This window comes from Fragaria vesca, linkage group LG5 (assembly GCF_000184155.1).
Source record: "Fragaria vesca subsp. vesca linkage group LG5, FraVesHawaii_1.0, whole genome shotgun sequence".
Lineage (NCBI taxonomy): Eukaryota > Viridiplantae > Streptophyta > Magnoliopsida > Rosales > Rosaceae > Fragaria > Fragaria vesca.
Window position 1 is genome coordinate 14,169,141 of NC_020495.1, and position 10,940 is coordinate 14,180,080.

Sequence of the window (10,940 nt, forward strand, 5' to 3'; positions counted from 1 at the left end):
TTGTTGGATCGATACCATTCATGCTAGCATGTAGCTCCGCTTTTCGAGGCAATGTGGCTTCCACGTTTTAAGTGGGGTTCCTCAAGCCCTTTCCGCCTTCGGGTGATGTGATGTAGTCGACGACATCACGCAAGCCCTGCACCCTCTCTGTTATCATAACGTGAAGGTGTAGGGAGTATGGGAGTACTTTTTCCTGGGAGGCACCCGAGCCTGGGAGGCTCACTTGTATGGCTATAGCTGCTTCTTATTTAATATTTATTTCCTTGACTAGCGGGGCTAGTCCATCTTTTTGATATTTTATTTTTACAAAGGTCTTTATGTACCTTTAATGTTGTTTTTTACTAGCGGGGCTAGTCCGTTATTTTGGTACCTTCTTTTACGAAGGTTATTATTTATTTTTGTCGTTAATTTGACTAGCGGGGCTAGACCGTTTTCTTAGGATTTTTCTTTATGAAAGTTTTATCAACACTTGCATGCAGCGGATTTCTTGATTATTGGAAAAGGGGAAAGTAATTAAGTTTGGTTAGTTATGTTGCGATCAGTTACTTGATTATTTTTCGTCCACTTACTCTAACGTTTTTAAACTACTTTCCCCTGGGACCTTTGGTTTTAAATACCCAGTTTGCAGGCTCAGTCTAAGTGAGGTCGAGCGTACATGGAGTCGAGGCATAGTCAGAGGCTGCTTCCACTTATTTTTATTCATTGTTTTTCTTTCATTAGAGATATGCTCTGATAACCATTTGAGATAGTTATTAGTTGATTAGGGCTTGTTGTACTTTTGGGAGATGTGTTGAACTTGAAGAGCAGGAAGGCTCTAGGTGTTGAGGCTGGTTTGTTTGTTTATAGAAGTGTAAGTTGGATTTTTCAGGTAAGGGTTGTCCATTTTCAAGGTAGATTATGCCGAATTTTCGGTAAATTTTCCTTGAAAGTGGACCCCGCAAGATTTACCTCAGGTTTCAGGGTGAAATTCGGGGTGGGTCATGTCATCTCTCCTCCCCTCTCTCCCTCTCTCAGCTGTTCTAGAGTTAGGGTTTTGTAAACCCAAAAAAAAAAGAGCTATGCGCACGACACATTTTTCATGGCCGCTACCATTGCCTCTGCCTCGGTCAAACCGTCACTGCCATGACTACTAAGCTTGACTTCAAAGTTTTCTAGATTGGCCATTGTGATGAAAGGGTTGATCTGGGAGAATTGCATGCATTGCCCGGACAGAGGTTTTTTGGACCCTTGTTTCTTCTTGGTTGGTAAGGTGAACACAGCTTGGCCTGTAGCCTTTCATTCTTCTCGAAGTGTAGTGAGGTCGATGTGGAGACTCTCCTTTCCTGTGGAGGTTTCCACTCGTAGAGATCGCTACCTTTTCACATTCGCTAACGAACGTGATCTTCAGCGTGTTAAGAAAGTCAGGCCTTGGAGCTTACAACGTGTCATGCTACCACTCAACGATTTTGATGGCTTCTCCAATATTACCACAGTACCGCTAGATTCCATCTGGATATGTGTTGAAATCCTTAGAATGTTGTATTTCTTATATGCGACTGCTACTGCTAGGGTTGTGGGCAAAACCCTTGCCCTTGTTTTGTAGGTTGATCATGTTAGCCTTCGTCAGGGTATTGGTAGATTAATTTAGGGTTTCTCTATTCCTCAACAACCTAGCTAGTGCGACTTCAACGTTGATTTTGGGTATCTCATGCCGATGTGATTGAGGTACAATTCAAGTATGAGCGTCTCCTTAGCGCGTTGCCGTGATTGTGCCATGATCAACCATTGTGGTACTCGGTGTCCCCGTGAAGATCGAGGAGGATGAGGTTGTGACCGAGGTGACAGCTCTGCCGCCTCCAGCACCTTATGTTGCCTTCCAAGGTAATTTTCAGTCTTCTGTGGTTGCAGAAGGCTTCCCTCATTGCCCTTGTTTCAGAAGGAGAGGCACAACATTGTTATTTGTCCCTTGCCGGAGAAGTAAATCACTGCCTCGACATCGACAAAACTCACAGGAGTTCGATGAGGCTGGGAAGAGGAGGACATGTCTGGTGCGAAGCGCACCAAACATTCTCTAGCTTTGGTTATTGTTGACCTGCAACATGAAACCCTAGGTTTGATTCCATGTGTGGGGTCTGATGTTGGTCAAACAACCAAGAAGAGAGGATATGATGGCCACATGGTAGCCGTAACAGACCCAAAGTGGTGATGGTGTGAATGTTTTGGATTTTATGGTGTCTGGCTTGATGGTGTCGGAGGTAGAGAGGGTGGTGGAAGCAATCAACCCTCAGGGATAGGATGTTGCCCTAATTTTCTCTTGATATGAATTCCCCATATAGCTTGTGGACAAGTATACCAACAGGTCCCCAAAAATCATCCATCTCCATACCCAAATGGCCCATAATGTATACAAAAACACCTCTAATTTCTTCCCATGCATCAACTCTACCATATCACATACCCATGCTAGCTGGAATAGTTTGGATGATTTTTGGATTGAAGAGACACCTGCTATTATTCAGGATGTCATATTCGAGGATATGTGTAATAATGTAAGGGGTTCATGTAATATGTCCTCCCCGAATTTGGATTCTCTTATTAATAATATTATTCTAACTGAGGAGCCCGGTTAGCATGGGTCCTCAAGTTCCTCTCAAAAAAAAAAAGTTTTCAAAAAGAAAAAGGAAAAAAAAATTGCGTTTAGATAACAGAGAACGCAGTCTCTCTTTGGTTAACTTTGAACGGCAAGAAAGCAGGCAAGCCAGATGTGTCAAATAGTTAGATATGCAGAGAGTAGCTGTCTAGTCTAAGCCTATATATAGGAGGAGAATTGTGAAGTCGGCCAAAGATCGAAAGTCAGCTAGGTTTCGACCAAAACAACTAGAGAGAAGTAGAGAGAGTTTTGGGGCAAAACAAGATTTGAGAAAGTTGTGGAGAGAGAGACAACCTTTTCCAATTCGTTTCTGTCTAAGGTAGAACCCATATCACCTTCTAGCAATTTTGAATTCAGTTCCTAAGATTAGATAGATTACTTACTTTTTATTTTGATTCTTGATTCTTATGTCTGAGTATCAATATCGTTACTTTGTTGATTATATTTGGAAATTCGAATTCACAGACTTGTAGAGATAAGAATCCAGTTCGAATCAGTTGCGTTAGGTTTCAATTAGAATCGTTGTAGTTGTAGCCCAAGAACTATGTTCTTGAGTTTGGGTGTCCAAAGTAGATTTTGGATCCTTTTGATTCAACTGTTTGTTGTGTTTAAAATGATTTCATGTTCTGGAAATCTATTCCTTTCCGTTCTGAATTTTTAGAACTTGTATTGTTACTTCAAAAGTCGAATTAAAGCTTCCTTACTGCAAATTTCTAGAAATTTTGCAGAAAAACTGATTTTCTTGCCTACTTTGAGGCAGGATATCTTTCAGCTCAGGCTTTTGTTTTGAAATCCGAAAGTACCTTTGTAAAGCTCATATATCCAACTTTGTATGTGTTAAATTTCACAGGATTTGTTAATATTTGGTTTGTCAAATTGCTTGCCAAAAACAGTAGCAGACTTAGCAAAACTGAATTTTCTGGGTTTTCAGATTTTTACTTCAACTTTGAGAGAGCATAACTTCATATCCAAGGCTTTGTTTTAAAACTTAAGCTATGTACTTAAAGCTTGTAATCTCATCTTTACAATAGGCTTTGGTTCATAAACTTTTGTTGGATTTGAGTGAGTGGAAAGTGAAGTCAAAAACAGCATCTTACACATTGTTTTGACACAAGGCTAACAGATGAAACCTTGTTCTAACTCAGTCTTTTCTTTAACAGTTGATTCCTATGTTTTGCAGTAGCTCTTTAAACAACTTTTGAGTTTTATTTTGTATCTGTTTTATAGTTTAGAGTTTCTTATTTATGTATATTACTTGTAACATAGTACTAGATCTAGTTTTTCATTGTTGTATGTACTTTACCTCTTTGGTAAGGTTCCGGAGACGTTTTTGGTGCTCCACAAGTGTGAGAAATGAAGTTTGAGCTCGACTTTGTACTGTGCAAATCGAGGTAGGGTTTGATGGGGTGTTTTCTTTTATTGTGCTATTGTATGAATTGTGTGGTTATTGCTTGAGTTGTTTGATATTGAATTGTTTGACATTGCAGTGTGTGGCACTATTCAAATTAAATGTGGATGATATTGAGATCTTGAATTGATTATGATATATCTATATTTGAAAGCATGTGTTCTTATCTTGAATTTATATTACATGACATTGGTGGGAAACGAGTGAGGTTGGAGGTGAAATAGAGAATGAGTGTTTAAGAATATATGAGCTTTTGTTATTAGGAAACCATTTGTGTAGTTGAGTTTCCTTATGGGTTGTCCATGAATCCATGTCAGCCCACCTGCGCAAATGAGTAAGGAAAATATGCCCCTTCGATGGCGGATATCGATAAAACGATCTTTCGAGTTTCAGGTTTGGAGACCATGAGTATAACAAGATGTAACAAATGGAGAAATTGTATACGAGGGTGATGTGAGGTGTGGGATGAGAGTTGAGTTCATATTGCATCCATGCATTCTCAATTTGCCATGTTTGTTTGTTTTGACTCGTATATAATGTCATGTTTTATTAATATATTAACTAGCCCTACTGAGCGTTGCTCACCCCTCATCAAACCCCTTGCAGGTGTGGTTCATGAAGCGTAACAAGTGTTATATTGTAAATTAAGGCTTTCAATTTTTTCTTTTGTAAGATAGAGCTTGAATATAGAATTGACGTTTTAGAAAGAAACGCTATTCTAGTTCGTTTGTGTTTGTAAACGTTTTAAACATGTGTGCCTTAAGTGTCTTTTTATAGGGTTTGTAATATAGATAAAGGTACAAAGGTTGTTGTTTCTTACGTCATGTTACGATATCTATCTCATTTTAATTACGAATATTAAACTGTCTGTAATTAGAGTGCGATTCACGCCGTAACTCGAGATTAGACCTTTACTCGAGTTGGGGTGTGACAATGTACTTCTGCAATTCTTTCCCTCTACTTAATTTGCTGTTGATTTCTTGATTTCTTAATCAAAAAACACCTAATTGGGTTTTTTGATTTCTTGTTCTAGTTAGTTGATTGTACGCTTTGTTCTCGAATTTGGTTGTGCATTGATGAAAATGTGTTCTCGGATTCAAACAATTTTAATGAAAAATGTTTAATTCGAATAATAGTTTTAGTGAATAATTTTTATTTTTAATTGCAAAGATCATGAATCGATATAAATGCCCTTGAATGTTAGCAAATTTTAAGAGAAAATTCCCTTCCGTCCTAATTTTAAGTAATTTCTTCCCATTAGCAAAAAGAGATTTTAATATTCCATTACCCGTAGTCTCTAAGGTGGCGTTTGTTACACCGGATTAACAGGGATTGGACTAGCTTAGATAAGAAAATAGTCCGAAACCCATGTTTGGAGGAACACGGGACTGAATTAAATGAGTATAGGTAGTCCCCGCGTCCCGTTTTGACCTTCTTACATAGTCACCTCAATTTTGGGCGGACTACGTACCGATCGTTCCCTTCTCTGCTTCCCCAGTGTTCTTAGCCACTTTCTCTTCGTTTTTCCCTTCTCCTCGCCTCAGCCTTGTCAGTCTCTCTCAGCGCGCAATCTTTCACTTCGCTCTTCTTGATTTGCTCTTTTTCGGTGTTCGATCACAAGCTTTATCTTCTTCTTTTTTTTTTCCACTATCAGCCCTTCTACCTTCTTCTTTCTTTCTCTTCTGTAATTTGTTTATGAGATGCAAATTTGAAAGATTTGGTGTATGGGTAGCTTGAATTTGACCGATTTGGTGTTTGGGTAACTCAAAATTTGTATGAATTGATCAATTTCATATTTGTGCCTCCTCCTTTTCTTTTCTGGGTTTGAGGGATGTTTTTTGTTGCAAGGTGAGATTTCTCTTTCTATCTTTTGCAAAGTTCATCTTTAAAAATCAATCATGTCACCAGTTGATTCTCCTTTGCTCTTGTGAGTTCATCTTTAATCATCAATCATGTCACAAGTTGATTCTCCTTTGCTCTTGTTCTACCGCACCAGTCAATGGGTATCTTTGTAGCTCTCTGTGTGGATAGTTGGTTGGAAAAAATTGCAGCAATTACTAATTGGCTTGATGGCTATCTTGCTCGCAAGATGAGGTTAGGATCTAATTTTGATGTTGGATGGTTTGTGCTTGTTGATTTTTTGATGTTGGAGTTTCTTTTGAAAATCAATGGGCATGGTGTTCTTCTTTCTCTGATATTGTTCTTCTCTGTGAATAGTTATTCTCTGTTCTAGTCTTTAGTACTATGAATCACCAAACATAGGTATGTACTAATATAAGACAAGCAGAGCTAAAGGAGTGCATGACTATTTTAGAAATTAAGGTGAGCATAGAGAGTCCTATACACCAAACATGCTGTAAGAGCGTTGTTCCCACCTGCCATACATTCATCATTTTTCATATTTTTACAGACAAAATTGCCCCTTCTTTAATCTCACGTCTCTCTCTCCCTTCTTGATTTCTTTTAGATCTGTTATCTCTCTCTCTCTCTCTCTCTCTCTCTGATCCGATCCTGACGAGTCACCAAAACGCCTCTACCATATCCCCGTCGTTGGCCTCTGCATCAGGCTATATTACCGGAGTTGCTGTTAAACCGAAGCCCAAACCTGAGAGCCGACGACTAGGCTCACCGTCCATGAACTCCGAGGAGTCGTGGCCACCAAGTGCTTCGAGTCTACCGGGTTTGAAGATCAGTACCTAAACCCGAACGAAGGAATCCTGAGATCTAAGATAAAGCTAATGTTTACATGTATGTATTATGATAAGAAATTAATCATAACAGGTGTGTCTGGAGGAGGTATCTATTGATGCTTAGGGATGAGATATAAAATTTATCACCATTCATGCTTTATAGCTACTAATAGGCAAAGCTGGGTTGAAGAGCTCAAAAGAAAAATTGATTGCAAATTAATGCTTTGTGATTGAATGCACAAGCATGTTTTCCAGGCAATCTACTGACTGTTTGCATATTACTTTCATTTGTTTTTATTTTCATTCATGCATTTAGAAGCGTATATATTGCTTTCATTCATTATTTCCTATGATGAAAAAAAAATCCAAAGGCTTTGGAAAGATCGTGTTTGAAGAAAATGATCAAAATGATGGTTGGTTTTCCGAGTCTAGCAGATCGGGTTCACATTTTTACCCTTCTGATAGCATCTTTGATCAAGTATTGTAAACTTTGTTTACCGATCTCTAAAAGAATATGTTTTTTGCTCATAGACACGAGTTTCCTTTTAAGTTGAGTGTGGTGTGATGTTGTGTACGTGTTAGTTTTTCTTTCAATTTTATCAAATTTTGGTTGGTGATATGAGGTCTATTGCTCTCAATAGATCCTCTACTGTTTCTAATGGACCTTCTCTTGCCCTTAATAGACCCCCTACTACCCTTAATAGACTTTAAGACAGACCCCCTATTGCCCTAGTAGACCCTCCTACTACCTCCAACAGATCCCCGGACAGACTCATGCATATGGCCTCCAAATTAAAGACCCCCTATTGGCCCCAGTATACCCCCCGACATATCCCCCCCTGCCCCCAATAGACCCCCTACTGCCCCTAGTAGACACCGGTTGCCGGAATCCAGTCAACGGTCGCCAGAGTCTAGTCAACGGTCGTCGGAGATTGGTCAACAGTCGTCAGCCTTGGGAATCCGGTCATAAAGTCTTTATTTCATACTAGACTTTTATAATGGTCTATTGTAGTTTATTTAGTTTATTAAGGATATACTTGTTTTTTAGTTGTGTAAGTTGGCTCATGGGAATTTAAAAATCTGATTTTGTTAGTGGGAAGAAAAATCTTAAATTTAGGGCTAGTGGGCATTATCCTAAATTTTAATGATCTTAGTGGTTAGAGTATCCTAAACCCTATCAAAATGCTAACGGAACGATACCTGGATAAAAATGCAAGTTTTTTAATAATTAGGTATGAAAATAAAAAAAGCATCATTGTTCGAGTGGTACTGTGTAATTAATCCTTAATGAAAGAATGAAACCTTATAAACCTTTTTCTCTAGCTTTGCCAAACCTACCAGCAATGAAGTTCACAACACATCTAGGGCATTTTCACTGGCTTCATGCACCTTGTTATACATTTACTTATGCAAGTCTTTCCCTCTACTTAATTTGCTATTGCTTTTTTTATTTCTTAGGGTTGTCGCTTTAGATGATTTTGCTCATTTTTTTGGGTTTTGGTTTTGATGAGAAATTGTGGTACGCTCTTGGTATCAAAGGAGATTTGAGTTTCTGTTTTGAGTTGCTTTGATCTCCTAGTTCTTGTCGGCCCCTTGTTTTTGGTTGTCCTCCGTCCTCTGAGGAAGTCTGTAGATAGTTATCAAATAAAAAACTCAAATATGTATTTCAAATATGACTTTTTTCTCTCAAATCAAATAAAATACTCATTGGCACCAAGCGTGAGGGAATGCTAGACGATTGGTAATTTCTCCTCCGACAAGAATAAATGATCTGGTTGCCGGTTGGGCTGGTTTATAGTTATCAAATAAAAAACTCAAATATGTATTTCAAATATGACTTTTTTCTCTCAAATCAAATAAAATACTCATTGACGCCAAGCGTGAGGGAATGCTAGACGATTGGTAATTTCTCCTCCGACAAGAATAAATGATATGGTTGCCGGTTGGGCTGGTTCAATGGCTTTATATGGATTTGCCGTTTGTTTTTGATCCAATGTGGAGACAATGGCGAACGCACGTTGATGTTTCTGGGGGCTATTGCCCCACTTGATTACAGTGTTTTCAATTTCTCATAGCCAAAACAAACTTAAGTACCACTTTATGAGGAAGTTGAACTAATTTACCCCCATAGAATTCTCAGTGAACTAATGCAATGAGAATAGCCCCCATTAACGAAAATTCATGCGTCCGCCACTGTCAGTGGAGAGACAGGGTATGTTCGTTATACGTCTTCTGGTAGGTGCTTTTAGGGTGCTAGATAACTGAGTTGTTTTTTATCTTCTTTGCTCTACGGTGGTTGGTGGTGCACGCACCCTGATGAGTTCTCTACATTGTGTGAGTTTAGGCATAGTCATGGGCTTATAAACTATGGGTTTGGGATCAGGCCTGCAGGTATGGGCCTAGTCCTAGGAGGCCTGGAATGGTTTTGTTTGTTAGAAAGCAAAGAGCAAAATATTTGGCTGCCCACTCTATTAGATCACTCCATTAATGACCCTTAATTATTTACGTTAGACTTGTGCATTCCCATCTCAACCATACAAGGCTGCTGGTTTGCCATACATCCTCTCTATCGCATACGGTTTGTTTTATATTCAATTTTCATTATTGTCAACATCTGCACCCCACAGTTCAGCATCTAGCAGCAGTTAGCTGTGGTTATCCTGTTAGCTAGATTTCTGATCAAGGAAAAACCAATAGAAAACCCCAAGTATGCTTGACCACTTGCCACGATCCACAAAGTTGTATTATTAACAACCAGCAGGTTTTGTTGAGAAAACTATACTCATGGTCCACGATCAACATGTTCCACATGACTTTTTGGCGTCATTCATGGAAGGAGAAGACTTAACTATGGAGCTGTAGGTCCCAAGACACCTAATTCTTGAGTTGCAGCATCTTTTCTCGATCTGTGGCTTGAAAACTGAAACCTCTTCAGCTCTCCAAGGTTGATCTGGGAACACTGAAAACTTCAAGTTCAAACCCCAGTTCTTTTCTGTTTGTCCTGAGACAACTAGCTTTCATGGATGGAGCTGTGTCATGGAAACTACTTAAGGATATGCACGCCCTCAGTTAACTTCATGTTCAACTTGGACGGCAAGAGCTCGTCGGCTAGTATGGCCATATATCTATCCGGTCCTCCTGTCGATGATCATGTACGTATGGCTATGTTGTTGTTTTGCAGATGTGCTTCTTTGGTAAAAACATATATTTACAGCCATCTCTATGTTTTTGAATGACACTGTTATGCATCTCTTATTTTGAGTGACTTTGTCGTGGAATTTGCAAAATCATCACTCTGTACGTCCAAATTGCAGTTCCAAAGCTCTACAGTGGGACTTGTATCATAAGTTCATAACTAGAAGTAACTCCATTTACACACACACATAAGCAACTCCATTACATGATAGCTCCACCATTCAATATCTGATTTTATTCATGAATTACGAGTATATCGATCACTTGTACAAACTTTCAGCAAAGTACTTTTTTTTTTTTTTTTTCAATTACAAGTTGCATTGATCTTTAGGATTTTTCTACTATACATATGTGCATAGTATACATCAAGCCGTGAGCCATCCGATCGTCTTGAATTTTGAATTACTAAACGATCGGATGGCTCACGGCTTGATGTATGTCATACAAATGTGTATAGCAGCCGAACCTAGATCTTTATACACCGCTCAGCTGAAAATGCATGGTTGAAAAGAGAACCACATATAGCGTAGCCAATTATTGATGATCTTGCTATGCTTAATAGTTTTGAACCAAAAGTCCTCGACCTGATAAGAGATCGAAAATTCCATTGATAATCCAGTGCATAGCCGGAATACGTAAAACCGATCCATGTATATCCCACAGCTTTTGAAGCAATTGCAAGAATCAAAGTAATATTTCCCCACTCATCAACCGACCATGTTACTCTTGTTAGAGACTATGGAGCTTATTGATGGTTTTCTCTAGTTTGGTACTTTGTTTACTGCGTATGCTTTTGTTTACATATTTCAGCTTTACGGGTTGACATTATCATTTAAAAGTTATATTTACAGATGGATGTTTCAGCTCAGACTTCAGTATATAAGTTATGAACCGATCGATACTCCGTTAATCCATCGTTTGGTATAAAATAAAAAAATAAAAAAAGAACAGTGTGTGTGTGTGTTTGAGAGAGAGAGAGAGAGAGAGAGAGAGAGAGAGAGAGAGAGAGAGAGTAGAG

The 10,940-nt window shown here is 38.8% G+C and overlaps 1 protein-coding gene across 1 annotated transcript in view; it reads left to right on the plus strand.

Annotated features, from left to right (window-relative positions):
• Positions 1 to 9,560: 9,560 nt before the first annotated feature.
• The window catches only part of LOC101305855 (calcium-transporting ATPase 10, plasma membrane-type-like), a 19,526-nt gene continuing 18,146 nt past the window's right edge, over positions 9,561 to 10,940 (plus strand). The window contains exon 1 of the mRNA XM_004301370.1: positions 9,561 to 9,879. The gene's annotated coding sequence lies outside the window, so the exon portion shown is untranslated. The remainder of the gene's footprint in view (positions 9,880 to 10,940) is intronic.